This window comes from Gekko japonicus, unplaced genomic scaffold (assembly GCF_001447785.1).
Source record: "Gekko japonicus isolate JY-2015 unplaced genomic scaffold, Gekko_japonicus_V1.1 scaffold1032, whole genome shotgun sequence".
Lineage (NCBI taxonomy): Eukaryota > Metazoa > Chordata > Lepidosauria > Squamata > Gekkonidae > Gekko > Gekko japonicus.
Genome location: NW_015175389.1, coordinates 633,812 through 660,808, shown reverse-complemented (window position 1 = coordinate 660,808; position 26,997 = coordinate 633,812). Strand labels below are relative to the sequence as shown.

Sequence of the window (26,997 nt, the reverse complement as noted above, 5' to 3'; positions counted from 1 at the left end):
AACCACTACACCAAACTGGCTTCCAGACTGTAAGAACATAAAAAGACCTCTGCTGGATCAGACCAGTGGTCCATCTAGCCTGGCCTCCTGGGACTGTTATTCAGAGGTTTACTGCCTCTGAATGGGGAGGTTCCCTTTAGTTACCATGGGTAGCAGCCACTGATAAACCTTTTCTCCAAGAATCTGCCAGATCCCCTTTTAAAGCTGTCTATGGCTGTGGCCATCACTACATCCTCTGGCTCATTGTGTGAAGGTGTATTTCCTTTTGTACATCCTGAATCTACTGCCTATTAACTTCACAGGATGCCCTCAAGTTCTAGTATGTTGGGAGAGGGAGAAAAAAGTTCTCTGTCCCTCTATAATGTCCCCTCTTAGTTATGCTTTTCTCAAATGAATAGTCCCAGATTTTTAAGCCTTTCCTGATAAGAAAGGTGCTCCAACCCCATAATAGTCTTGGTTGCCCTCTTCTCTACTTTTTCCAGCTCTGCAATGTCCTTTTTGAGATACAGTGACCAGAACAGCACAGTATTCCAAATAAAGCTGCACCATAGATCTGTACAGGGGCATTATAATACTGGCTGTTTTATTTTCAGTCCCTTTCCTAATAATCCACAGCAAAGAGTTTGCCTTTTTCACTACTGTGGCACACTGGCTTGATGCTTTCCTTGAGCTACCCTTGTTAGGAAGACCAGATGGATGAAGGCTGGGAGGATCAAACAGGAGGGAGGGGGAGCCAAAGGACAGAGCAGGAGGGGGAGGGGGCTGGTCATGGCCAAATGGCAGAAGTAGAGCTGCCCATCTCCAGGTGGGGTCTGGAGATCTCTAGAAATTCCAGCTGATCTCTAGGCAACAGAGATCAGTTTCCCTAGAGAAAATGGCAGCTTTAAAGGGTGGACTCTGTACCAATATACCCTGCTCAGGTCCTTCCCCTTCCTAAAACCCACCCTCCACAGGTTACACTCCCAAATCTCCAGGAATTTCTGACCCTAGAGTTGGCAACCTTAGGCAGAAGGAATGTTGGCGACCGAATCTGTAGCCTGAGAAGCAGGGGCGTGGAGAAAAAGTGGAGAGGAGAAAACAAAGGGCTGGGTAACAGAGGCAAGGAGATTGGAAAGGAGCCCAAGGAGATAGCACAGAGGTGTGTGTGTATGCGTGTTCACATATATGAATCACAGAATCATAGAGTTGGAAGGGACCTCCGGGGTCCTCTAGTCCTGGAGGTCCCTTCCAACTCTGTGCTTCTATGATTTTATGATGTGCACAGAAAAGAGAGGATAGGAAAAAGCTTACATGCAGGGGAAAGAAAGTGAGGGAACAGAGAGCTTTTTTCACACATCCATTGGAAATAACACGTACTCTGTGTACAAATAATCTTTAGGTGGCCTGGCGTTTTTTTTTAAACGTATGACACATCTTAAAAACTAATCAGTTAAATTGTTAAATGGCACAAGAATATATTTCTTCCAAGAACCTTAATACCCTTAAAGTATCCTGAAATTGCTTCATTCATCAGAGAAGGAGACAGCTTTACATCACAGCATTTCCCGCCATAAAGCTTATTTATTTTGCTATCCTTCAGCCAATGCAAGTTCCTTATAAACGCAAAACAAAACCATGTGTGTATATGAGAGAGAAAGAAAGAGTAAGAAATATTGCTATGTGCACACCTTCCAAATGCAGGCTTCTGGAGGGTTATTTTTAATATATGGTTCCATTAAAAATATTTGGATATTGCCTCCTTTAAAATGTCAATAAGTTTGTTCCCTGTCAATTTTATGTGCAAAGTAGCTTTCGGTTTGTTCGTTCAACTTATGGAAATCAATCTGCTCTGCTGTGTGTATGAGAAAACTATGGAAATGCAGTCCTTACTATGGAGTGTGCTCTGGGAGCTGCTTGCCTTTTGAAACTCTCCCCTCTGCCCTTTCTTTGCAGGTTAACACAAAAGCTGCTTCTTCCAGCCAGAGCAGAGCCACCTGAAAGGAGACAGATAAAACCATCAGTTGGAGGGGGAGAGGATGTTTCTCTGCAGCAGAAAATCTTTTCCAAAAACGACCTGCGAAAGCAACATAAGCCAAGCTAAGTCTGGTAATTTCCACTCCGATCTTCAGAAACGCCGCTGGCCACCACTCAAAGATTCTTCCCGATCCAGGCTAACAACAGAAATAGAAAGGGGGCTGCTTATCTCCTTGTTTGTTTCCCTTGGGATTAAAATCCTGACCTTTCCAAATAGCCGAAGGGCACATAACAACCTTGCACCAGCACAAACACAACTTTACGGATCATTAAATTATACACTTTTTAAAATATTAAAGATTATGTCAAATAAAGGAAGTACAAGCTTGCCCTGACCGGATGACCTGGGCTAGGCCAATCGCATCAGCTCTTGGAAGCTAAGCAGGGTCACTATGCTGAGGCAGACAATGGCAAACCACTTTTTTTTTTTTTGGTAAACAAATTTTTATTTTCTCAGGAATACATCATATACCATTGAAACATTTCTTTCTATCAATTGTCTACCCCATTCCCAATTCCTCCCTTCCCTCCAATGGCTTCCCGCAATGCTTCCACCCCAACTCCAAATTACTTCATATCATCAACTACATCAGTTTCTTATCATTACAATCTAAAGATAACATCATTTGACTTAATATTGATCTAAACATATTAAGTTTTGTTTCACATCCCAGTTCTTTTCCAGATATATTTTAAAGTCACTCCATTCTTGAAAAAACATGTCGTCTTCTTTGTTATTCAACTTTTTCGTAATTTTATCCATTTCTGCCATGAACAGAACTTTTTGTATCCAGTCTTCAGTTTCTGGTACTTTCTCTGTTTTCCAAAATTGTGCATAAATCATTCTCGCTGTTGTGATTAAGTACCAGAGTAAAGTCTTTTTAGTTGTATTGACTTCTTCCATTTTCAGTCCCAAAAGCAGAATTGGCAAACCACTTCTGTTTGTCTCTTGTTGCGACTTGATGGCAGTTTCTACCATCAATATATAAGAATGGCAAACCACTTCTGTTCGTCTCTTGCTGCGACTTGATGGCAGTTTCTACCACCAATATACAAATTTTAAGCTGTGCCTTCAGATGTTCAACCAAATCTACCACCTAGTCCTAGGTCGGCGTGTGAAAGCATCTGGCACTGGAACCTCAATAAGGATAAGCTGGGCTGGTGATTGACTAGAGGGAAGATCTGCTGCAAAACTCTATGTACACTCCCTTAGGCCTCCACAGCAGGGTGGGATAAAAGGAACAAACAATGCCTCAAGAGATGTCACTTCAAAAACAGCTGTAAATTGTGCCTTCTTTTGCTGTTCCACCAATCTAGGTCTGAACTTTGGAGCTTTAAAAAAAGTGGAGTGAACTTTTGCCTCTGCCTTACCAAGGGATGCTAAATTAACAGTAGTAGCATTTGCGTTTGCCTTGGCAGCCTTTAAGATTAAGCACAAACAGATTCAAGGAGGTAAAGTGGTGGTATCGTCATAAGGGTGCATCTGTGTATTTTTGACTTGCTGAAATTTTGAGCTACTTCTGCATCCCCCCCCCAAGGTATCTGATATCTTCCACTTGAACCTAACTGTGCAGAGAACAACCCATTACCTGTGCATGCTACCTTGAACCTAAATGTGATGTTTTAAGCAGCTGTTGGGGAAATGGATAGCTTCCTTTCATGCTAATTATTGAACGAACATTTGCCATTCTTAGTAGATGAGCAGGCATATGGATTTAGAGAAACCTTCTTCTAAATAGGGGAAGATGTATGAAGATGTTTAAAGACATGAGGAGGGATTGGGTACACAGGTGTGTAGACTCAATTTCATTATTTCCCACCTTATGATGCAATAGGCTTCTTGGATGGAACTGCGATCCCCCGCGATTCCCCCAAAAATGACCTCTGGCCACAGGGCTTGTTAAGTGGAGAACTATTTCTTAATAGGCTTAAGAAAGGGATCCATTTTTTTTTGTGCAGCTAGAATAGCAACAAAGGATGCCTGGTCTCAACCCAGCTCACTATGCCCCCAGAACAGCATTACACCTCCTGGTGGTCCCTGGCCCAAGAGAGATCCGACGGGCTCTCCGGCCCAAGAGAGATCTGGCTGTCCTCAACCAGGGCTAGGTCTTTCTCAGCCTTGGCCCCTACTTGGTGGAACTCTCTCCTGGAGAACATCCATGCCCTGCAGGAATTGTTACCTTTCTGCAGGACAGGTAAGGAAGAGATGTTCTGCCAGGCATTCGGTTGAGGACAGCGACGGTATAGCCTGTAGTCTGGCAGTCTCATACCCTCTGAGGCTTGTGAAATCTGGGGGGGGGGATCTGGGGGGGGGGGGAGATCGCCATCTCGGAATGGATTATTTATTGCTGATGTCGTGTGCATTTTATTGTAGGGTTTTAATCTATTTATTGTGTGTTTCCCCCTGTTGTGAGCCACCCCGAGTCCTGCTTGCAGGGAAGGGCAGCCTAAAAATTGAATCAAATAAATGAATAAATACACTGTGCACAGTAAAGAGTCATTTCCCCAAGGCTGAGAAGTCAGTTGTTTGATAACTTTCTAAAGGTTTAGTTAATACCTTTTCATCCTGCCCTTCCTCCAAAGAGTCCAGGACGGCACACACTGGTCTCCTTCCTTTCATTTTACCCTCCCAATACCCCTGTGAGATGGGTTAGGTTGAGAGAGGGAGTGGGCAAAAGTCACCCAGGAAACTTGATGGCAGAGTGGGGATTTGAACCTGTGTCTCCCAGATCCCAGTATGACACTTTAACTGCTACATAACACTGTAGGGTTTTATTTGATTTTTTTGCTTAAGTCACAAGCTGGCTTATGGTGACCCCACTGGGTTTTCAAGGCATGAGATGTTCAGAGGTGGTTTGCCATTGTGACCTTGGTCTTCCTTGGTGGTGTCCAGTGTTCCCTCTAAGCCGGGTTAGTGTGAGCCAGCTCACAGTTTTTTAGCCTCCGGCTCACACATTTTTGTCTTAGCTCAGGAAGGATGACTCCAAAGCAAACTAATGTATGCAGCAGCCAAATCGCTCGCTCACAACTTTAATGCCAGGAGCTCACAAAGTAGAATTTTTGCTCACAAGACTCCACAGCTTTGAGGGAACATTGGACTGGTGTCCCATCGAAATACTCATCAGGGCCAACCCAGCTGAGATCTGACAAGATTGGGCTAGCCAGGCTGTCATGGCTCTGGAGGATGACATGATATGAAACACAGTCATCAAAGGACCCTCTGCCAAAATGACTCAGGTATATTAGGACTGGGGTTTCTTACCTGTTGGGTGGGCCACTCTAGAGTAAATCTGCAATACTCCAGGCAACTGCCTTGCATGTATCATTGCTCACGTCAGAGTAGCAAACTCAGACAACTCCAAAGCGCCTCTTTTGAGAACAGAAAAATTGCAACAGTACAATTTCCCCACCTGAAGACTGACTGGCCATCAACACTGTGTCAAGAAACAGCCCATGAAGAGCAAGCATCCCTTAAGACCGCGATATCTTAAACCAAAAACTTTTCTGCAACCCCTAAATTTCTTCTACGGCACCAATATTGGTCAGAGACAGCTAGGGTTGCCAGGTCCCCTCAAGGTCCCTAGTGGGGACTTTGGGGGGTGTTACTGGAGGGGGTGTCCCTAACATGATGACATCACACAGAAGTGACATCATCATGTTAGGGAGTGGCCCCCTGCCTCTCCCCAGCAGTGTTTAATTAAATGATGCTGGGGAGAGACTGGGGGAGGGAAGGCCACGCGTACCGGCATTCCAAGCTTCAAATTCAGGGCTTAGAGTGCAGGTCCATGCCCCTCCTTCCCAGCACCATTTAAAGGACGCCTTTAAATGCTGCTGTCGAGAGGCAGGGGCGCCGCTCTTGGGGTTGGGGTCGCTCCTGGGGGTGGGTTTTCCCCCTGACCACCAGCTGGCTGGTGGGTGGGAAGCAGCCCCTCCAAATCAGGCAACCCCCAACAAACCAGGGGGGTCTGGTAACCCTAGTCACATCAGAATCATCACACACACTTAATGCTCTCCAGAATTAATGTGATTCCATGAATAACAGCAGTGAGACATACAATAAAGGGTTACTGACAATGGTGCAGTTCCATTGGAAAGAAAGAGATTACACCAGTCATTGGAATTTCAAGACAACATTCTGCCTTTACAAAGACGGGCTCTCATTTTGAAGGCTGATCTAGGTTACTACTAATTTGAATAGATTTTTAAAAAAATAAAATTTGCTCATCTACTATCAGCACATAAAATAAGCAAACTTCTGACATTAAAGACCAATGTGATATTCAGGGTATAAGCTTTCAAGAGTTAAAGCTCCCTGGTAAGATATGCTGAAAATCTCTTTTGTCTTTAAGGTGCTTCTGGACTTGAATCTTCCTATTCTGGTGCTGATCAACACGGCTACTCACCTGAAACTATCTTCTGACATTAACTTTCCCTTGAGTAAGGAACTACAATTCGCAAATATTGATAGAAAGCACAGGGTTGGGCTAGCCTAAACACAATCTTCCCATATGGGACAATGTTTCCGTCTGAGCAAAACCACAGATTCTATTAAGGCCTTGATTCAAAAGATGCATTGCGGCTAAAATTACAGCTGTAAATCACAGAAGTGGGTAAGGGAAGGGCTGAGAAACAGAACCTTAAATTCATAATGCTGCTATAAAGAATGTGTTGCACAATAGTTAATTTAGACATTCAAAAAATATACTTCAAAGATTGCAGGCATTCCTAATGCTTAGAACAGCTGCTTTTTCCTGGGGAAAATAAATGTGTGTGTTTGTGAGAGAGGGAAATGGCATGCTAGCAGGAAGCTCTGCTCTCACCATCATTGGAAAGTGCGTATAGATCATACACACTATCAGGAGCCTGGGTTTTTTTCAGGGCTCATGACTACATGAAGATATTTCTATGCCTACTGAATATTGCATATTAGTGACTGGATAACTTCAAGCATTCCTATATGAAACCGATGGCTTGGATCCTTTCCAATCTACTTTCACGTCTGGTTACGGGACTGAAACAGCCTTGGTCACCCTGGTGGATGACCTATGCCAGACAGACAGATAAGCATATGGAGCAGAGGTCCATCCGTGGCTATTAGCCACAAGGTATAGATAGGAGCTCTGGGGCAAGTGATGCTCTGTCTTCTTGGTGCTAGGGGGGGTCAACAGTGGGAGGGCTTCTAATGTCCTGGCCCCACCGGTGGATCTCCTGATGGCACTGGTATTTCTGGCCACTGTGTGACACAGAGTGTTGGACTGGATGGGCCTTTGGCCTGATCCAACATTGGCATCTCTTATGTTCTTATGAGTGCAGCTCTGCTGATTCTCTTGACCTTCTCAGTGGCTTTTGTTACCATCAGTCATGGTATCTTTCTGCACTGCCTTTCTGGGCTGAGACTGGGGGGGGGCACAGTTTTGCAGTGGTTCTGGACATACTGGAAGGATAAGTGGTACTGGGGGGACCTCTGCTCAGCACTTTGGCCTTTGGGGTCCTGCAACATTCCATCTCGTTTCCGGTGCTTTTCAACAAATACATGAAACTGCTGGGTGAGGTCAGATGGGCTGGGTTGTCACCGGTAAAGGACTCTGGTCCCCTCTGCCCGGCTCCTCTACCTTACCCTCCACCCTGCAGAGCACTCCTCATGCCTCAGAGCTTCAGTCGGGGGTGGTGGTGGTTACAGCACCCACAGCCGCCGCCTCCTCCCGACTTTTGTTGCCTCTAGCACCAGAGGAAGCAAGGGCTCGTCAGTCTCCTCCCCAGCCATCTCGGGAGGCTCCCCTTTTATCCCCCATTCCCACTCTTTATTGGATCCCTGCCCCGCCCTTTTTCCTGACCATACAATCTACCGACGGAGCTCATCGGGGGCCCACCCCCCCCTGCCTTGCCTGTTCTCCCCTGTCCCTGTTGCCTGCTGTTGGAGGATGGGGCTGCCTGGCTGGGCGTCATAGAGTTTGCTTCTTTCAGCCTCGAGGATCCTCTCGGCATCCCAGTCTGCAGGCTCCTTTCCCCAAGATATCTCTGCATGGTCAGCCAGGTCCACTGCTCCTCTCTGCCTCCCTCCAACTTCCCAGACCCTCCTGAGCTCACAGCCAGCGCCTGCATCATCTTCTCGCCAGGTGAGTGTTGTGGACCCCCAAGCCAAGTCCTCTTCTCCAGTGTCGTCACCTCGCCACATCTTGATGCTCTAAGGTAGGGGAAAGGTGGGGAATTCCGGAGGGAGGCCAGGGGGTTGGGAGTCCAGACACAGGGGCTCCAGGTCCAGACATCACCCATATGCAGATGGCACTCAGACCCTGCACAGATCCCTCTCTTGATCCCAAGGAGGCTGTAAAGACCCTGAGCCAGTGCCTGGAGGCAATTTCAGAGTGGATGAGGGCTAATAAACTGAAGACAAGATAGAAATGCTACTGTCTTCTCAGTCATGGCACCAAAACTCTGGAACTCTCTCCCCACTTCCTGTCCCCTTCTATTCCTGTCTTCCGCCAGTGGGTGAAGCCTTTTTTGTTTCCTCCGGCATTCTTTCAGTGATCCCTCTTTTCTACCTTATGTTTTAATTGTCATTTTTATATGTTTGTATGTGTATTTTGGGAGCTGCGGTGGCTCAAGTGGTTAAGACGCTGAACTGCAGGCTGTGGAAGGTCAGTAGTTCAGCAGTTCGAGACCCGAGTGCCACAAAATGGAGTGAGCTCCAATCTCTAGTTCCAGCTCCTGCCAACCTAGCAGTTCGAAAGCAAGAAATTGCAAGTAGATAAATAGGTACCACTTTGGTGGGAAGGTAACAGTGTTCCATGCGCCTTGGTGTTTAGTCATGCCGGCCACATGACCACGGAAACATCTTCGGACAGCGCTGGCTCTTCGGCTTTGAAACGGAAATGAGCACCGCAACCCTAGAGTCGGATTCGACTGGTTTTCGAGCGAGGGAACCTTTACCTTTATGTGTATTTTAGCTTGGTTTTAATTTTTTTAATTATGTATTTATGTTTGGTTTTAATTGTTTGTAAGACATGTCCATATTATGCATGCTTTTAATTTGCTAGCTGCCTTGGTGGCCCTGATAAGGGCAGAAAAGCAGAGTATAAATTATTTTGTAAATAAATAAATAAATATTTCCCAGTGGATGACAGTGGGGCTTGTTGATATGATGGATCTCCCCACCTACCCACTTACTCACCCACACACACACACACACACACACACACACACACACACACACACAGCTTAGAATGTTGTGATTCCAGTACTAAAAACAAAGAATTTCAGTCAGCAACTGTTTACTTTCCACAAATACTCCCTTGTCCCAAGAGAGCTATGATTTCCTAGATTTTGTTCCTGTTTCTTCATCCGTTACTTCTTTCAGATTCCTTTAACTTAAGTAACATAGGATGGCTGCAATCCAAAAACACTACATCAGGCAAACCTGGACTTCTTCTCACATGCTCCCAATGAGATTTTGCTTTTGTTTGCCTTGAACAGGCAGGAGTCTACAGCACACTGCTGAGTTTGAAAAGTGGTTGTGTGGGTGGGGTGAGGGCTGCCTGAGAAAGTCAAACCCAAAGTCCCTTTGGGCATACAAGAAAACTAATCACACATTTTTTTTGGATCTAGGCTGATATATTTTTGACATCATGCACTTGGCTTTGGTTAGTCCTAATCTTTCAAAATCTTTTTTCCTCAAATAGTTTTTCCCCTTGTCTTAATACAGCTCAACCAAAAAGCCCTTTTTCTGGAAAACATCAACTATAGACGGGTGTAAGTTATTCATTTTCTTATATCTTTGCACAGAAAAGCATGTTATTCTGCACAAGATCTGTGTGTTTATTCATGCTATTACTTCCCCACATTATAAGGCATCAGTTTCCACATACGAGCAGATCGAAAGTGACAGGTGCAATCGGATATTTCCCAGGGCACAATTTCTCCTTATATTTGTACAATGACTATGGTTGAAATGAGATTATTAGACTGTTGCATCATTGCCTATATTAGTTGTTCTGTCACAATATTTATACACACTAATGCTTGGAGAAGAACAAGACCTTTCAAGTTGGTTTACAATATATTTTAAAGAACGCTGCAAAAATAAAACACTAACAGTGCAATCCTAAACACGTTTCTAAATCTACTGAAGTCAATAAGTTTAGAAGGGTACTTCCCCGCCCTCCTGGAACCCAAACACAGCCGTGGACGGCGGGGAGGCCCCCTTCGGAGGTCGGTAGACCAGGGCTCCGGCCGGGACCGGGATCACTTCCCCGCCCTCCCGGAACCTACCACACTGTTCAGGATTGCACTGGAAAAATACACCACCACCAGCATTTTAAATCTGCAGCAGAAAATTAAATAACATAAATAATTTTAAAAGAAAGAACAGATGAGAAGGGAGCCTCAAAAATTGAGGCCCCATCATAGAAAAGGTCCTGTCCTGATAGTTACGAACCTCATCTCTGAAGGTGGGGGCAACTCATAAGGGTTGGATCCAGGCAACTTTTTCACGTAATCTTGCCCACTTCCCCTCCTTACCACAGTGCATGCCCCACATGGCATTTGTACATGCAGGTCTCATAATCACCAGCACAGCATTTTTGGTGGGCAAAAGCGAATCCCTCCTTCCTTTTTCACCAACCCATGGTGTACAACAAAGATCTATGCAACAGGATGGACTGATACAGATACAAGTGCTCTGATATATTTAATGAATGCTTTAAATGTAGTCTATGCTAGTGTCCAACTCACATATTGTAATAAATCTGCAACTGGTATAATGTACAATTGTGTACCTGGAATGCCCAATCCACCATCTTTTTGTGTGCTTTCACCTGAAACATGAGTTTGTGGATGATCTTTTCAGAGGATAGCCATGTTGGCCAGCAGTAGAATAGCTAGATTCCAGTCCAATAGCACCTAGACCAATATGATTTTGGGCAGGGGTCATTTTGTAGAAAAAGAGGTGCAGGAGCTCATTAGCACAACTCATTAGCATAACTTATTTGCTTTTGCCACACCCCCTGACATCACCGGAAGTGTGTCAGAAGGCAACTCCCACCGCTCAGGCTCCACTGGACTGTTTTGGATTGCTAGCTATTGGGGGGGGGGGACATGCAGATCTGTCCTCGCAGAGGAGGGAGAGCTTGTACCTGAATAAAACTTGATCTTAAAGGTGCCATTGGACCGTTTTGGACCGGGGGACCAGTGGGAGCTCTGCAACTTACCTGGCTGCTTCTTGCTCTGACTGAGGGCTGCTAGGAGCAGGGGGTGGGGCTTGTTGCATGTGCCCACCCCCTGGACTCTTTACTGCCAGAGCTCTGCTCCTGTGCGCTCCTGCAGGAAATGACCCCTGATTTTGTGGGGTATGAACTTTCAAGAGTCAAAGTGCCCTTCATCAGAAGAGATGACAGCTATTCCAAAGATTGTCTATGTTTTGCTCACGACTATCTCAAACTTCTTATTTCATTTTTCAAATCATACATATATTTTTAGTTATACCCCACTTTTCTCCCTGGAGGGTACCCAAAGCAGCTTATCACATTGTTCTGCCCTTCTCCATGCTAGGAATAACTTCATCTGTTCTACAATTTAGGTTGGAAATCTGAAATAGCTGCTTACTGAAATGCTTGCTGTAAAGGGCTGAAAAATAACAGTACAGCAGTGGGGCCAGGCATGGAATGAAGGGAAGGGGGCAGAGAAATAGAGGAGCTCGGCCCCCTTCCAGCCTGAGCCTCATCCCAAGGGATGCTGGCAGTGGGGCTAGGACAATTAACCCCCTTCTGACATTGATGTTGTGTAATGTCAGGTCCATCAACAATAAGACCATGGTCCTTCGGGACTTCGTGCAAGAACAGAGGGTAGACCTGGCGTGCGTGACCAAGACCTGGGTGCAGGAAGGGGAGACGGTAGCTTGCCCCTCCAGGGATCTCGGTCCTTCATCAATTATGGGCTTGGGGGCAGGGGGGAGTGTCTATATTCATCCGGGAGGCTTACTTCTTTAGGGTGGTTCCACCGCCAAGGATCATGGGCATTGAGTGTGCCGGCCTGGTATGGGAGGCCAGGGAGAGTGTGGCAATCTGGCTGGTGTACCGACCGCCTAATGCACTGGTCAATAGCCTACCATCCCTGATGGAGGCCACATCAGGGTGGGCATTGGAGCACCCTAGACTTATAGTCCTGGGAGATTTCAATGTCCATGCTGATGACGTGACCTCCACTCAGGCAGCGGACCTGGTGTCGTCCATGGTGGCATTAGGACTCTCCCAATATGTAATGACTCCCACACACTGGGCTGGGCACACACTTAATTTGATTTTTGCGGCAGGGGTAACAGTGGACAGAATTACTGCTCAGGCAGTCCCATGGTTGGACCACCTTGCCCTGAGGGTCTGACTGAATGTGCCACCCCGACCCTGTTTAGGCAGTGAGCACATTTTTGCTCGCTCATGGAGCCAGATGGACCCAATGTGACTTCGAATGGCTCTACGGGATCTGATGCTCCCTGGCGGCTTGTCAGATGAGCTTGTAGAGGACTGGCGTAGCCGGGTCTCTGCAGCCATTGACAAGATCGCTCCCCGCGCCCTCTACACCCTTGATCCATGCTTGCTCCTTGGTTTACCCAGGAGATACGGCTTATGAAGCGAGAGCTGAGATGGCTAGAGAGACGGTGGCGTCGCACTTGTGACGAAGCTACAAGAACATCCTATAGGACGTTTATGAGATCCAATGAGATGGCAGTCAAAGCTGCGAAGAGAGATTACTATGCAGCAGCGATTGCATCTGCGAGCTCACGGCCAGCCCAATTGTTTAGAACGATTCGGTCTATAACAGCTCTGCCGCAGGGCAGACCAAACGCAAGGGAATTGGATATTGTGTGCGAGGCATTTGCGAGCTACTTCACAGATAAAGTCTTGTCGCTCCGCCGCAACCTCCCCGCCACAGTTGGAACAGTGAGTGAGCTCAAGGCCCCAAGCACGTCTTCAGCTTCGGTTTTGGATCATTTCAGCCCATTCAGCCTGGAGGAAGTTGACAGATCGCTCCTGACTGTATGCCCAACCACATGCAGCCTTGATCCGTGCCCTTCCGGGCTCACTAAAGTGGGCCACGAGGGGTTTCGAGGTGCCCTGAGGGAAATTATCAACAAGTCCCTCCTAGAGGGGATATTCCCAGGGGCACTCAAGGAAGCGATGGTCCGCCCACTCTTTAAAAAACCATCTCTGGACTCGGCCGAATTGGCCTATTACCGGCTGGTCTCTAATTTGCCCTATTTGTGCAAAGTAATTGAGAGGGCGGTGGCGATACAGTTACAGGGCTTTATGGATGACACTTCCATGCTAGACCCCCTCCAGTCTGGCTTTCACCCGGGGCATGAGACGGAGACAGCACTGGTCGCTCTGAATGACGCTCTCCAGAGGCATCTGGATCGGGGCGGTTTGGCAGTACTGATGTTGTTGGACTTGTTGGCTGCGTTCAACACAGTCGACCATCAGTTGCTGCTCCACTGCCTCGCCGACATGGGAATACAGGGGCTTGTCTTGCAATTGCTTGGTCTTTTCTCCAAGGTCGGGGACAAAGGGTGGCACTTGGGGAGCAAAAGTCTAGGAGACACTCGCCTCAAGGGGCAGTGCTCTCCCCAATGCTATTTAACATCTATATGCGCCCCCCTGCCCAGATAGCCCAGAGTCATCAGTAGGCTGATGACACCCAGTTCTATCTGATGTCGGTCGGCTGGTCGAACTCCAGTCCTGAAGATCTGGACCGGGTGCTACAGGCCATGGCTGGTTAGCTCAGGCTGAGTTGGCTGAAACTGAATCAGGTGAAGATGGAGGTCCTGTGTGTGGGCCAGGCCTGGGTATGGGCGGGGACCCCACTCCTGACCTTCGGTGGGGCACCATTGGTGCCAGCGCCAGAGGTTAGGAGTTTGGGAGTGCTCCTGGATTCCTCCTTAACAATGGAGGCCCAGGTAGCAGCCACTGCCAAGTCGGCCTTTTACAATCTTCGGCTGATCAGGCAGTTGGTTCCCTTCCTCGACCACAATGACCTGGCCACAGTGATCCATGCGACGGTCACCTTGAGACTAGACTACTGTAATGCTCTCTACATGGGGCTGCCCTTGTTGCAAATTCGGAAGCTGCAGCTAGTCCAGAATGCTGCAGCTAGGCTGTTGATGGGCTTACTTAGATGGAAGCACATCCAGCCTGTGCTGAAGGCTCTGCACTGGCTGCCAATAGCATACCGAATCCGTTTCAAGGTGCTGGTGCTTACCTTTAAAGCCAGTTTGGTGTAGTGGTTAAGTGTGCGGACTTCTTGAAAAAGAGCAGTTTCTGTCAGAGCTCTCTCAGCCCCACCTACCTCACAGGGTGTCTGTTGTGGGGAGGGGAAGGGAAAGGAGTTTGTAAGCCGCTCTGAGACACCTTTGGCTAGTGAAGGGTGGGGTATAAATCCAATCTCTTCTTCTTCTTCTACATGGCAATGGTCCAACATGCCTGAGGGACTGCCTTTCCCCACATATACCCCAGAGAGCACTGAGGTCATGGTCACAGAACCGGCTGACCCTTCCTGGCCCCAAGGAGGCCAGGCTTGCCACGATGAGGGCCAGGGCTTTTTCAGTAGCGACTCCTTACTGGTGGAATGAGCTCTCGGAGGAGATCAGGGCCATCGGGACCTCCTGCAATTCTGCAGGGCCTGCAAGACGGAGCTCTTCCACCAGGCTTTCAACTAGGAGCCACCCTCCACTATTACCATCAACGAGCCCGGCCCTTAGTTTTTAACATTTGGCTCATTTCCATCAAGCGATGCGGGACAACAGAGAGCTGGAACGTAGTAGTTGTTTAGACATCTGAATGCGCCATTGTAAGTGATGAAATTGTATATTTAATTAGCACCTTATGAGTTTATATTCTTATTAAGTATTGTACTGTTGTACACTATCTTATTGTTTTATCAGCAATTGCTGCCATCACAGTAAGCCGCCCTGAGCCCGTTTGCGGGGAGGGCGGGGTAGAAATCGCATTAATAAATAACATAAATAAATAAATGTAAAAAATGTGGCCCCAGACCACGTGAATCTGAAATCAGTATGACATTTCAACAGGATCAAAAGCCTTCTTCAAAATCCAAGATTATCAATTGAAGCCAGGGACTAATTACATGTTACCTTTCCCTGAGGACATCCCCAGATTAGCTGGACAGGTGTTTCCTGAAGTTTCACATTTCCCAGGTGTGGTGGGCCTGATTCAGATTGAGACTATAGCATGTGGGATGAGGGTTTACTCCTTTTCTCTGTGCTGTTTTCCTTAACTAAAAAGGCCCTGGGGGAGCTATTTGCACAGCTGAGGCCTGCACATATGCCAATCAGCTATATGTTACATTTCCATGACAGGGCACAACTGCTACCTGGTGCAATGTCATATTGGTAAAACACCACCACGGGAGGGAGGAGTCCAAGTTCCCTCTGTCAGTTGGCACAGTGCTAATCCGAATTGGATCTATGCATGCCTGGGAAGTGTGGAACTTCCGAACATGGCTTTTCCACCCAACCTAGGGAAATCCCCAGGGGAAATGCAACATATAACTAGGTCTGCATTAGGCAGTTTTGAGTCTCACTGGTAAATGCAAGTACAGAATGTGCTGAGAAGGTTGCTTTGCTTCAGCTCCATGTACTTTCCGTGGTATAATCCGCCTTAATCTTCATTAAAGTATGGTAAATACTCTGTAAAGCAGAGAAGTTTTGTAAAAGCTGAGCATCTTGATCAAGTTAGAAATTCTTGCAAGAACTCATCTCTTTGCCAAATTAGGGCTTATCTCAGGAATGAGTCAATGCATGCCAACTACACTGCAAAAGGCAACATTAGATCACATAATCGGTAGAAAGTGGATAGCCTTGCTTCAAAGAAATCCCCCCATGCACTTAATTTTTGAAACAAAACAAGAAAATCATGGTAGATATGTATTCCAGAACTGTAGAGGAAGAGTATACAACCTTCAAACAGAAAATGTACTCAAAGAGTATAAAAAGTGACAGAGCATTGCTGTGGTGAAAAAGGAGGAGAGAAGGAATAATATTTAATTTATTTACTTGATTTATACCCTGTCTCCCTCCTCAATGGGGGCCCAAAGTAGCTAACATAATTCTCCTCTCCTGTATTTTATCCTCACAAAGCCCCTGTGAGGTAGGTTAGGCTGGGACTGTGTGACAGGCCCAAGGTCACCCAGCAAGTTTCTGTGGCAGAGCAGGGATTTGAACCTGGGTCTCCAGATCCTAGTCTGAAATGCTAACACATGCACTACACTGGCTCTTTTTTGCATGTTATAACATCTACTCTATGTGTGTACTCAGAGAAGGATGGAATGCTCAACTTCTAACTTAAAATAGACCATACTGAAAGCTCTCAAAATAGGATGCATGTGCGGTGGAGAATGCTGTTACTCTTCAAAATGATGTCACAAGTACTGGGCAGTAGGTGCCTGTGACATTGTTGTAATCATGCTACAGATAGTATTCACAGTGCTACAAGTAAAGGGCTTACTTAGGGAAAACAAGTAGCAGCGAAATAGCGCCATCTGAGTACTGGGGAAATTCAGTTTACCTGCAGAGGTACTCTTTTTATATAATTTTATTGAAGGTCTTCATGTTACTCGAACCAGCTTTACATATCTGTAGTTATCTGAAAATGATATATATGTTGCAAAATATAGTATTAAAGAGAGAGGAAAAAACAAGAGGAAAGGCGTGGCAAGGTTCTTATTCCTCTAATCTCAAATGCAAGCCAGAAATAGAGGCCATATTGTGAACAAATATTCAGGTTTGCCTAGCTGGAAAAACCCAGCAAGAATACCGTGATACAGCTAAGTAACAACTGCTTATTTTATCTTGTCTATGAGTACACATACTCACACCTAAAATCTGGAAATGGTTTTGTCAATTAACCACCCCACTTTTCACTGATTAATCAATTATATTTACATACATTTGCATACACCCTCAATAAAAGATGCTATTTTTTGAGGATCCTGATTTAAGATGACAGCTTCCTTTTTTACGACATGTGATTGTTTCAGTGTTCTGCATACCTGAGAACACTGTCCGCAGGTGCCTTGTTTTTATTGCTTTATGACCGGAGGAAGCAGCCCTTTATGTAATACTCATCTGCTTGTGCCTAGTTTGTGAAGATAATTGACCTGGTTTATTCTCAGGCTCAAGTACACCACCTTTCTTGTGCTAGGGTTGCTAGGTCCCACTGGCCACTTCCAGTCTGGGAAACTCCTGAAGATTTGAAGGTGGAGCCTAGAGCGGACAGGGACTTTAGTGGGGTACAATGCCACAGAGTCTGCCCTCCAAAGCTGTAATGAGCTGTAATTCTGGGGGATCCCCAGATCTCACCTGGAAGCTGGCACTGCTACCTTAAGCAGATGCAAGATTGAAGACTTCCTGGTCCTGGCAGTCTTTGATCTAACCACAACTTCTCATGATGTTCATGAGGCAGTGGCACGATTAGAATTTTTAGCACCATCTTTTAGGCTACTTGCTGTGTTTTCTTGGTTTTAATTAGCTTTTAATAATGTATTATACAATACTGTTGTACACTGCCCTGAGCCCTGTCCTTCGGGGGAGGGTGGTTTAAAAATCGAAATAAATAAATGTTCCTACATGGGTGTTTCAACAAATTCAGATGGTTTTGCCAACACACTGTAATTCTAAAAATAATAATAATCCTGATTTAGGATCCCAATTACTGGGAGAGAGAAAAACCAGTCCTGATTTGTTAAGATGCCCACGTTCAGACATCAAAACCAGGTGGAATTCTGTTGAAGCTTTCCTACAGAATGATGTCTTCATGTGTTCTGTATATTTATCTACTTAGTATATTACAAATTTTATATCCCACCATACTGCCTTTACAAGGGCCACCAAGGCGGCTAACAGATTAAAACATAAATAATGAAATAGCCTCCCAACCTTTACCATATTGAGAGAACATAAATGTTGCTGGTCAAAATGGAATGAATGATGCTGTAGACGCGAAAACAAGACAATTGGGCTTACGGAAGACAGAGAACTTAACCAAAAGAAGACAAACTTTACTTACAGAAAAGTTGCTCCAAAATGATTGGGATGCTCTTCAAACAGATGCTAGATGAAAATGCTCCCCACTTCACCTAGGAATTACATATTCCACCAAATTTGACCTGCCTCTTTACTTAAACATGTTGACCATTCCAAAACTGAGATGGTCATGCATGATTGCATGCTGCAATGCGTTTCCAACAGCCCAGATGAAGGGCTGCTTTCTCAAGACCCCTCTGAACCAGTGCCCTTTGACAGAACTTGACTCGGCATGTCATGTTTTCTTAGTGTTGCCAAGTCAATTTTTTTTACCGGTGGGGGAGCCTCGCTGGGCTCCAGGAGCCATCTGTCGATGTGCACGCACCACCAGCACGTCACCAGAAGTGACGCACAATGTCGATTACATAGAAGGCGTGGCCCCGATTGTCGAAGGGAAAACCATAGAGTTTTCCCTCCGACGATCGGGGCCACGCCCCCAACGTGATTGACATGGTTGCATCACTTCCGGTGACGCAGCCACGCTGCGCTTCAGGGGGCGGAGTTCCCCCCGGGGCCCAATTCCACGGTGGCAGGAATCGGGCCTCCGAAGCAGGGGTTTACCCGCCACCCGCCCCCACTTGGCAGCCCTATGTTTTCTTCTACTGTCCAAAACATGCAGCAGCAAGAGAAAGATTCCTACAAAAATGGCTGTTGAAATATTCATCTTTTCCTGACACAGCAAGATTAAGACTACTTCTGAGCCGCCTCTGCCAAAATTGTATCGTGGATGTGGCGATTTTTTGCTTTACTGATCTTTTAAACTCTTAATTTTTTAATGGTGTATGGCCTATGGGCTATTAAACTTAAATAAACGTTGAAACTTTGAACTGTGAACATAAATAATGAAATCATATATTTAACCATTTTAGTCCCCCCAACCGCATCATTAGAACAATTAAAACCGGAGCTGAAATACATACAAAGACATAAAAACAACAATTAAAACACTGAGAAGGAAGGAGGGAATGCCTGACAATAGACTAGTCTAATTCTTGACACAGCCAAACTGGAGTTTGTTTGCAATATATGAATACAATAGTAATCCTAAAAGGGAAAGAAATTTATTTGCCTATTCTGCATTAATCTAAGGTTACAGTTGTTCCTTGTCCACAGGAAGAAAAAGAAGAAGTTACCCTTTAATTTTATTCCTAAGGGCAGATTTCTGGAATCGAGTCTATGGCTCTCTCTGAGTTTTGGTGCGTGTGTGATTTCTTCCTATTCATCTTTTCCTGACACAGCAAGATTAAGACTACTTCTGAGCCGCCTCTGCCAAAATTGTATCGTGGATGTGGCGATTTTTTGCTTTACTGATCTTTTAAACTCTTAATTTTTTAATGGTGTATGGCCTATGGGCTATTAAACTTAAATAAACGTTGAAACTTTGAACTGTGAACATAAATAATGAAATCATATATTTAACCATTTTAGTCCCCCCAACCGCATCATTAGAACAATTAAAACCGGAGCTGAAATACATACAAAGACATAAAAACAACAATTAAAACACTGAGAAGGAAGGAGGGAATGCCTGACAATAGACTAGTCTAATTCTTGACACAGCCAAACTGGAGTTTGTTTGCAATATATGAATACAATAGTAATCCTAAAAGGGAAAGAAATTTATTTGCCTATTCTGCATTAATCTAAGGTTACAGTTGTTCTTTGTCCACAGGAAGAAAAAGAAGAAGTTACCCTTTAATTTTATTCCTAAAGGCAGATTTCTGGAATTGAGTCTATGGCTCTCTCTGAATGTTAGTACGTGTGTGATTTCTTCCTTTATTTATAAATTGCCTTTCAACTAAGAAGACTCCAAGGAAGTTTACAACACACTAAAATACAATACAAGCCAGTAAAATACCACATTCAGCTGAAATACAGTAAAAATCAATAATGCACAGTAAAAATCAATACAAGTGAGTTACCCAATAGGGCCACCCTCCCACCATGCCATTTCTTATTGATCTAACTCAAATTCCCCCTATAAATGGTAGGGTTGCCAGCTCCAGGCCGAGAAATACCTTGAGATTTTGGGGGCGGAGCCTGTGGAGGGCGGGGTTTGTGAAGGGGAGGAACTTCAATAGGATATAATGCTATAGACTACCTTCCAAAACAGACATTTTATCCAGGTGAACTGTTCTCTCTTGCCTGGAAATCAGTTGTAGTCCCAGAAGGTCTCTAGCCACCACCTGGCAGATGGCAACCCTAGTGAATGGCAAGGTTATTAATGCATCTAGAAGTCCTTTAGGGAAGCACTTGTTCTCAATCCCTGAGAAATGGAATTCCAGCATTGGGGGCAGGGCTGAAAAAGCCCCCTCACAGGTTCCTACAGCCAACCTATGCTAAATCTTGGTTCCCAGAGGAAGGCCCCCTGGGCCAACCTCAGGTCTCAGGCTGATTGATTCTGGTGGCGTTGGCCATTTGCTCCATAGCTGTATTTCTTTTTTAGCTGGTAGGTGTGAATGCTCCCCTGACTGCTGAAAGATCATGGCACCATGCATGAAAGAAGTCTGCCGTACTATACAGTGTTGCAAGGACATTCTAAACTTAACACCACAGCTGCATGCAAGTCCAAGGAACTGGGGATTCATAAAACACATCCTAGGCACAGAAAAGAGCATCTCTGGCAACACTGTAGCACTTGACATTTTTGAGCCTGGGGAAATAAGCAGATTTCTCAAAAAAACCCCCAATAATTAATGTTTCAGCTTGTTTTCATTTTCCTTGCGACTGCCCAAAGAAAGCTCTCAGGTTGAAATATTCCTCCTAATCTAATTTTCTCTGCCAATAAGCCATACCTTGAAGTGTAAGTGCAACAATTTATATGACAAGGGGGAAAGAAAGAAGGCAAAACTGAAAGGAGGGAGAGAATGAGGAAACTGCAGCCACTGCCAAGCTGTCTGAATTTATAGCCTTGCTTGGGTAGCTCTGTCTTGCTTCATGCTGCCGCATACAATACAAGCAAGGCCATTTCTCCCAGCATTTGGCAGATGCAAGCAGCACTATGCATTTTACACTAAGTGAACAAGAGGATCTTCGGTACTACAACAGCGTAAAGGGCATATGGGAGAGCCAGTTGGAAGTTGCAGTGTGCCCTGCCAAAGAATTTTGGAAATACTACCTGTAAAGTTCATATCTTTCTCTCTAAATTGCAGAAAGCACTTCCCCACATGTAGATGCCACCTTTTTAGGCATATTTATTGCTGGAAAACATCTTACTTTCAAAACGCAAGCAGTTTTCGAAGTTCAGAAATGCATTGTGCATTAGTAAAGTTGGGAGACACCTTTCCAAAGATGAAAACTATGGGATTGTGCCGACTGCACACTTGACAAGGAAGCTCCAATACCGAGCACAAATTTTCTAGCAGGCCTGCAATCAGCACAGCATTGTAAGAAAATGGTATTCATTCATTTTGATTTACGGCTAAATCCTAGGGCTAAGGCTTGGATTGGGTCATACAAACTTTACAGTCATGACTTTAACAGGTAGCTCAGTGGTTGAACATCTGAGAAATGGGACTACTCAGAAAAAAGTAGGGGGTTCTTCATACTTAGGTGACTCCTCAGATATGCAGGAAAATATTTTTTAGAAATTAAAAAAAGAACTCCCCCTTGGGACAATTTAAACTGAGCATGCTCTAGGATAGTGGCTCTCCATCTTTTGTATCTTATGTCCTACCAGTCAATCTATCAAAGAACCTGGGTCCCAGGAAGAATAAAAAAGCCCATTTTCCCCCAAAGGGCGTTTGCATGTTTACAGGCTTCTTGTTATCACATGCAGGAGACCTGCAAGGACTTAGGGGAGACAACCCCCATAGCCACTCCCCCTTTCCTGCTTCCTTTTCTCTTCCCATGCACCAGCCAGCCTACCTTTATCTGCCCACCTGTCTACAACTCTCCCTTCTTCCCTCCCCCGGCAGCCTCTCCCCAGAAAAGCCCGATCCAGTTGTGCAGTGCCAGTCTGGCTGCTGGGCTGGGTCAATCTATGTGATGCTGGATGGGCTGGGCACAGTTAAATGGCAGGGAACCTGCAAAGACTTGTGGGGAGCACCTTACTTTTTCCTGTATCCCCCTCCTCACAGTATTTCTCTCCTCCTGGCAATGCCCATAACCTTACCTTTCCTTGTTTTTTTCTCTTATGCAGCAACCAACCTACCTTTTATCATCCTCCCATCTTCAGCTATGGTGGCGGTCACACGCACAAGATAAAGCAGGGGTGAAGCGAGACTATTTCCTCCGGAGGAATTTGACCCGCAGTTGTGCGATCACACAGTCCTTTGAAGGTGCAGGGGCAGCCTGTCACTGCATGATCAGACGCAACCACAGGTTTGTTCCCGATGCGCTTAAACGGGGAATCGATGAATCACATCTCAGCACTGAGGGCTCCCTATGGAGTGTGCAATGATGCACATACTGAGAAGGGGGGAAAAACAACAGCATGGAGTTGGGATGGCCTGATCAGACCATCCCGATGCCATGAGAGTGTGCTGGAGCGATCAGACAGGGGAAAATCTGTCCGTGGCCCGTAGCAACCTGTTTGCTACCGGACTTTACGCCATAGCAACCTGTTTGCTACCGGACTTTCTGTGGTGTCTTTTTACTCCGCTTCTGCAGCAGAGAAAAATGGGTTGCCAACAAGTGCGGGGTACTTCCCAGATGTTCGTGTCTGATCACACCTTTTAAATCCATCCGGCATTTATGTCTATGGCACGGCTAATCGTGCGTGTGATCACGCTCTATATTTATTATTTACTTCATTTTTACCACACCTTTCTCCTCGATGGGGATCCAAAGCAGCTTACATTGTTCTGCTGTCCTCCATATTATCCTCACACCAACCCTGTGAGATGGGTTAAGCCAAGTGTGTGTGTGACTGGGCCAAAGTCACTGAGTGAACGTCAATGTCAGAGTGAAGATTCGAACCTGAGTCTCCCAGATCCTACCCTGAAACTCTAAGGCCTTTCCTAGTCAGTTTAATTGGAGATCAAGGTAGCGAAGATAAAGGCAACAGCATGTTCTAAGGCAGGCTGCTGCTGGAATAGGCTTCTGGTGTCAAGTTACAGCGTCTTTCCAAGTTCCAATACAAACAAGGCTAGAGGAGGTTTCAGAAATTCAGCATCATGAACAGGTCACGGAACAGGTTTACCAAGGAATAAGTCAAGTCAGTGTCAACAAGTTCAGCTAGATGTAATGCATGCAGCCAGCTTCTCAGTAACAATCCTAGAAAGATTCATCTATCAGCAGGCAGCTGGCGCTGAGCAGCAAGGCGTGCACTCTGCCGCCTAGCCTGTACATCTGCTCTCAGCCTTGTTCTGTGGCATTCCAAGGTGTCAGGGACTCTGGGGAAGTGGGTGGAGGATGGCAGGTGGCTGGCCTTTGACTGCCAGATCAGAGCTGGAGGGTGGAGGTGATTCTGCACCAACTCTTAGCTGTGAGTCAGGAAATGTGTGCACCTCATTCCCCTGCTGGTCAGCTCCTGTCGACTGTGGGTGACTACAAAGGGCCCTTCCTCCTCTAAGAAGTCTTCACTGTCGCTGAGCCCTGGCTTGTCCACAAAACAGCAATGGGAAATGATCATGCAGGGAATTCTTCTACATGAAGAAGCACTCAGTCATGTGAGCCTTTGCCTTTGCTCTGAAGTAATACAGCCCAGATGCAGAATTACCATCTCAGTAAGAACTAGGCCTTTGTCCTCGATGGATTGCATCAAGAATTATATATGGCCCACATTAGTGTAACCTCCAGGTTGGACTACTGTAACATGCTCTACGGGGACTCCCTTTGAACTTGCTTTGGAAGCTTCAACTGGTACAGCACGTGGCAGAGAGACTCCTGTGTGGGATCACCTGTTTGGAACTGTGAAGAAAACTGGTTCCCTAAAAATCTTGTCCATTTGAAAATTTTGGTTCAGGCCTGAACTGTGGCCTGCTTGTGGGTTCAGAAACAATTTGCTAAGCCAGATCCATCTGATCTTATGAAACTGCAGATAACACCCAGCTGCCAAAAGGAGTCAAGAAGCCTGGTAAAGTTCCCAGTTCCAATAGAGGGGGAGAGGTCTGTCTGTCTGTCTGTCTGTCTGTCTACCCAGTCTGTCTGTCTATCACACCAGTGCTGCGTGAACTGCACTGGTTGCCTATCAGCTTCCAGGACCAATTTGCAGTGCTCGTTATCACACTGAAAGCCCTTTACTGTCTGGGACCATCATACCTTTCAAACCACCTCTCCTGGTATAGTACTGAACAGGTGCATTCCTCAGGCAGCTTTCTCCAGGTGGCATTTCCATCTAGGATGGACCATTTAGCAACAGTTAGGTCAATGGCATCCTTCAGGTGTTGCAGGCACTTTCACTTGCTATGTTCATAAAGTCATGTTAGACTGTCCTGTTCCAGGGGGCACTGTGTAGGGTGAACTATTTTTAGGCTGAGTTTTATATATTATACAGAGGATATATATTTTATATATTATACAGTTTTATATATTATACAGAGGCAGTTAGGTCACTGGCATCCTTCAGGTGTTGCAGGCACTTTCACTTGCTATGTTCATAAAGTCATGTTAGACTGTCCTGTTCCAGGGGGCACTGTGTAGGGTGGACTATTTTTAGGCTGCGTTTTATGTATTATACAGAGGGTAGAACAGTAAATCTTGCAACCAAACAAAGGACAGTGCCTCTTTAAAAATCACAGAGGGAGGGGAGTTCCATGTGTCTGCATGTGACCAAGGGCACAATGCCCAAGAGAGGCCAGAGAGTAATCAGGAAAGTGGCAGTGTCATCTAACACAGATGTGAACATGTTTGTACAGAGTTCTAACAGGCATTTTCTGAACTTTCTGCCAGTCAAATGTCAACACAGCTGTTGCCATCTTTTATGCATCCCCTCCCCAGTATAATGTATAAAACCTTGCAAATGCATTCGGTCTTGGATTTCTTCCTTCTTCCAAAATTGGGAACCTTTCTCCCCCCCCACTGCATTTTACAGTTTAATGTTTTCAGTTTTGCACAGAACACTGCAAATATACAACAACCACTCCTTCAACCAGCATGTCCTCCCGTCCCCAGCAATCTAGACAGACCAAACAAACAAACAAAGGTTACAGAAAGACAGTGCTGAGGACAACATATTTATCTGGGACACACAATACTTGGCGATGCAGTAAAATTAAGGAAATTTGGCAGGCCTTGTCTGATTTCTCCCTGTCACTGATTAGTTACAGCTTTTCTGTGATTAGCCCGTACCAAACTTTATCAGGTCACTGCATGTTAATAACCCAAAGTTTTATTTGCAAATTACGTGTGATAGTGAGTTTAGCAGCTATTACAAGATGCTCGCAATTCATAAATTGCCCACCCACCCACTCATACACCCGCACGTCAACCCCAAGGGATCTTCCCTCCTCCTCCCCCAAGGTCTCCTTCCCCCCGTTTTGTACTGCTTCATTCTAAAAAGATATGGCAGTGCTGCATCTAAAACACTGGGGGTGATACAAAGCAAAGCAAAACAGCATGGCCTGAATAGACCCATCTGTTGAATGAACCAACAGCAAGCAGGAGTTGATCCCCGTTTCTTCCAGGGGTGCTGTTAGTCCCCAAAGAGCTTTCCCTTTGCTTGTAGAAGGATGATCTTATTAGAGACGTTAGCTACCAACTTTAATCAAATGTTAAAAGAAGTCTTATCATCTGAAGAGATTTACGATTAACCTGCTCCCCCTACAGCCAACTGGCCCGCAGGCTGCAGAATGGTCAATGGTGCAGATCTCAAGCTGCGTCTCCCCAAACGCCTAATTAGCAGCCAGGCTGGCTGTACGGGAATGCCATGGGAGGTAAGCAAGTCTGCAAACCAGGGCCGGGAGGTGGGGGCTGAGTCCACTTATAAATTAGCTTCAGCTCAAACTCTATCAAACTGCCTCGGCTTGCATATTGATCCCTTGTGTGGGAAACACAGGATATACATGTGCCTGGATCTGTACTGGATTCTCACTCCCTAAGAAATGTCAGAAGGAATGAACAAGACAACGGGAAACAAATCTGAGATGAACAGCGGTGCGGGGGGTGGGGGGAAAAAGCAACCCCAAAACCATAATCTTGCCTTGAATTCAGTAACATAACATGAAGACGACTCCAGAAAAGTAATGAAATGTACTTTATGAGGGTTATTCTCCATAAAGGGCTGGATTCCATCTGACTTCGGAGCACACTGCAATCTCATTTTTATTAAAACATTTAGGGCCATTTCAGGCTAGGCATTATGAGGTTTTTTACGGCTCCAAACAAAACAAGAAGGAATTTGAAGGCAGACAGAGAAAAGGCTGGACTTGTGTGCACAGGGTGTGAGTCTCACATCAAAGTGACAACAAAGGAGATAGTAAGTAAAATTGACTTTAGGAATTACAGGGGGAAAGAAAGGGAGGATACCCAATGTTCAGACTTGGAAGGTAAAGACAAAGAATAAGAACCTATTAATGGAATGTCACAAACTTTACTCTGCTGCTTGGCTTTTTCCTACCGAAGCTGCTTTTTACTCTAATCGATACAACTGGACCATGTAGCCCATAATTGCCGGCTTTGACTGGCAGCAGCTCTCCAGAGCCACAAGCAAAGAACAGGATTTTCTTCACTGAAAACACTCGTATGCCACATTCCTGGCCAAATCGGCCACTCAAGTCAATGATCAATGAAAAGAGAATTACAACCAACTTTTAAAAACAGAACATATAAAAACAACCATTAAAACCAAACAAGAAGGAGGTCAGTAGCATTACATCAAACGAAACAGAAGTCTTCGCCCACTGTCAGAAGACAATGCTAAAGAGGGAAGATGAATTTCCCTGGGAAGGGAATTCCAGAATTTTGGGGCCACGACCAAGAAGGCCCTTACTCAGGGTTCCACCTACCTAGTTTCA

The 26,997-nt window shown here is 45.5% G+C and overlaps 1 long non-coding RNA gene across 1 annotated transcript in view; it reads right to left on the bottom strand.

Moving 5' to 3' along the window:
* Positions 1-1,901: 1,901 nt before the first annotated feature.
* LOC107122532 overlaps positions 1,902-26,997 on the bottom strand; it is a 301,527-nt gene continuing 276,431 nt past the window's right edge. The window contains exon 5 of the long non-coding RNA XR_001482924.1: positions 1,902-1,973. This is a non-coding gene — a long non-coding RNA (uncharacterized LOC107122532). The remainder of the gene's footprint in view (positions 1,974-26,997) is intronic.